Here is a 3,529-nt window from a genome sequence, read left to right as displayed (position 1 = left end):
TGGCTGCTGTTAACAATTGCCTATCTATTAAAGAGAAAAATTATAATAAAGAAAATAATTCACGTCACATTATCAGAATTTCGAGACGAAAAGACTTCAATTAATCTTGCGTCTAAAATATTGGTTTTAAGCCTACGAGCAGGCTCTCCGCAAATAGCCAATTGGTTGCTGGCCAATTGAGTGCAGAGTAGTCCGCTGCTTCTAAAACGGCGGCGTGGCAAACGAGGATACATTGCTGCTCGTGATGTTTCTTGGGTGAGCAAACGAGCGGACACCAACCGGGAAAAATTGTTCCGGACACAAAATGTTTCTTTAAAAAAAATCCATTTTTGGTTTCTTGGACACAAATTTTGTGTCCGCAGGCAAACATGGAAACATTTGTGTCCGCGACAATGCGTGGTTGTTTGCCAGGGTCTTAAGTGCTTTCATTCATCTTTGGAGAATTGACAAATTGACCAATCACAGCTCAGTGCGTGGACGCTAATTCGTCTGTTTGTTGTGACTAGTTATTCAAAGCCCGGCTACGGTTAAATGTGGAGCTCTTATAAAAAAGATTGCTGATCCGAATCGGACAAGTTTTTCTCTTGTCTACGAGATTTTCTCCCACACGAAAAGTTAGGCAAATCTGCTCCGCAACAAGTTAATTACAAGAGGACAAATGACAACGACTAGAAACTCACAGCAACTAAACATTCCTTTATCCGCTGCTGGCCAGAAATCATTGATTTTCGTAAATATAATTTAATGCACATATGTATACATTTTAATCCATTTTCACCGAAAAGCCTGTACTGAGAGTGTTCAATAAAGTTTCTATTCTATTTTATTTCTGACAATACATTCAAATAAAGAAATTTGAGAAAAAACTCTTTTAAGTGTCAAAAAATCAAAATTAAACAGACGTTTCGGGCTGAGCCCTTCTTCAGTGTTACATTCAAATGCTAGGGACATAAAGAAACCGATTGTGATGTTCATCCCTTTTCTCAACATCACACACCTGATTCTACAATCCCGAGTGGATCAGCAAAAACTACTGTACTTTGTGCTAGCGACACACAGCCGAAAATTTCAATCTACTTCAACAGAGGAAAGGTCAAAGTACAATCCGTCCATCAGTCACATTTCCTACCAACGATTTAAAATACCGTGACCCGCCTTAACTTCCGGAACTGGCTCCCAAACAGCACCTTAAAAACTAATTAGTCGTTCAAAGCCGGGCGGATGACGCTATCCACCAGATAAACTGTCTTGACAAAACATACAACGCTTTTCACTGGATAGTGATTTGTCCGGTGAATAGTCGAGAATAGAGCGTTTTACATTAAAAAACAAAACAACTGAAAACAAATAAACACAATGAAGTATGTCTTAACTGAACGGAAATTATCTGAATATTCCCTCCTTTTCAAATTTAAAATCACCAATCACTCATTGCCTATTTCTGTTAACAGTACTTATCTCGAGACTTACTGTTCAGGGTTTCTTCCATAATGCCTAAAACATAAGTAACAGCAAATAATATATTTTAGGTAAAGTTTGCTTTAGAAAAATTGTTAAACCTCAAAAACTACAAGGATTGAAGCTAAAATCGACTCTATCTAAACACCAACTTAAAATGATGGATTAGACAGAAAACATTTATATAATTCAATAAAAACTTAATATTTTGCTGGATGAAGTAAGTCTAAAAAAGAAAATATTCAATAGAAAACATCTGGATCACTTAACTTTCGAAAGAAAAGAAAAACATATATTTTGGTTGACCATCTGGATTTGACATGTACGACTTTTGACAGGCTGGTGATTCTTCGTCTTTATAACGACGGATCATTTAGGGTAAGTAGAAAGATAACTTTCACAATCAACATGTCCGTTAGATATCGTGATATGTCCGTTAAATTCGTCATCGAAATTTAAATACAGTCAACTCGACACGCTCGGGGCGTCGTTTAGTGTCCGTTATAGCGAAAGTCTGTAATAGCGGGAGTAATTTCCAGTCAAACCTTATTCGCCGGGGATCTGGATTTTGTCCGTAATAGCGAGTGTCCGCAATAGCGGGTTGTCCGCAAGGCGAGAGTTGACTGTATTGATCTGCTGTAAATTTCTCTATGACTTGGTATTGAATGAAACATCACGGATAATTTAAACTTTCCAAATAAAAGCGGAAAACACTTCATGTCTTGAGCAAGAGGCGAGTGGTCTTTACGGTCGATGTTTCTTCTACAATAAATGCTTCGGCTGCAACTTGAAATCTTCCTTAATTCCATATCATATAAATACTTCGGCGCTTGTTTATTTTACACCGTCGCCGGTTTAAAAATGTAATTTCCTGACAAAAATCTGATGCTGAGAGCAAAGAGAAACACGAATTTTGTCGACTGAAGTGAGCCCAACATTAAATAATATATAAATATACCTCGTGATACATTGACTTATATTACACAGTTCGTCATGCACCGAAGTCAAAATTCATAGTGCTGAATATTTTCCACGTAATAGTTGAGTTCTATTTTTAAATTATAATTTCAAAGCTGATCATTAGGGTTGAAGGCAGTACACATCAAATTGGCTTCACAAGGAATAAAACTATCAAAGATTGATTGGGAAGTTGTTTGAGACAAAGATTTTCTTGGATTCTCGGAGTTTCATTGCTATCAACTGAATTACAGGACACAGCTGGTAGATGTTTATTCATCTCGGTCTCACATTTGTTTCACATTTGTCTCGGTCCCAGTCCATGCTTATCTACTCGCTGGCTGCCTTTTCGTATCGAACAGGCTTTACAAAAGAGATGCCATCTCCTGTGTACTGGAACTTCCTGTTTTTAAGCCTTTTTTCGGATTTTAGTTTGGCATTGCCGGCTTCTTCATTAATTCCTACTCAGTGTGGTTGATGACAGACAGGATCATGCCGCCTTTAAACAAAGTGTTTAATTACAGCACCTGAATATGAATATGAATCATAATATTCGAACTTTTGTTAGCGTTTAAAATCTTGGTGTTGCAGTATAAATGTAGAATTTGCTTCAATTTGTAGGTAAAATGAGCACGATGTAGGTATCAAAATTCCTTGCTTAAGTTTTACGACTATTTACTCGACTATTGATGCTATGTTTATTTTCTCGCACAGTCATAAATAATTTCAAGGAAAGAAAAAATTAATTTGCGCCTTGCACGTTGATTGATTTCAACCAAATGATTTGAAGTCAGAGCCGATCAAATTAGAACAAATTTTTACGTTTTTGAATAGACAAGGTAGATTGTTTGATAAATAAACTGAGCCCAGTAACACAGTTCTTGGTCTCGGGCCAGACACAAAATAGGAAATACAAAGCGATCGATCACATATTAAACATTTTATTGTTGCATTGTCGCGGAATAGAATATATATAGACAAGGTATAGAACAAACTTGATCAAGTTTACGTTACTAAAAACATCTAGAAGTTTCGCCACAGCAAAGGTTCTCATTGTGTTTTGGTGACATTGCAAATTTGAAGTCTGCTAAAAGACAAATTAGATGTTTCACCA

Source organism: Oculina patagonica, chromosome 9, assembly GCF_052425735.1.
Source record: "Oculina patagonica isolate OP01 chromosome 9, crgOcupat, whole genome shotgun sequence".
NCBI lineage: Eukaryota > Metazoa > Cnidaria > Anthozoa > Scleractinia > Oculinidae > Oculina > Oculina patagonica.
This window is presented reverse-complemented; position numbering follows the sequence as displayed.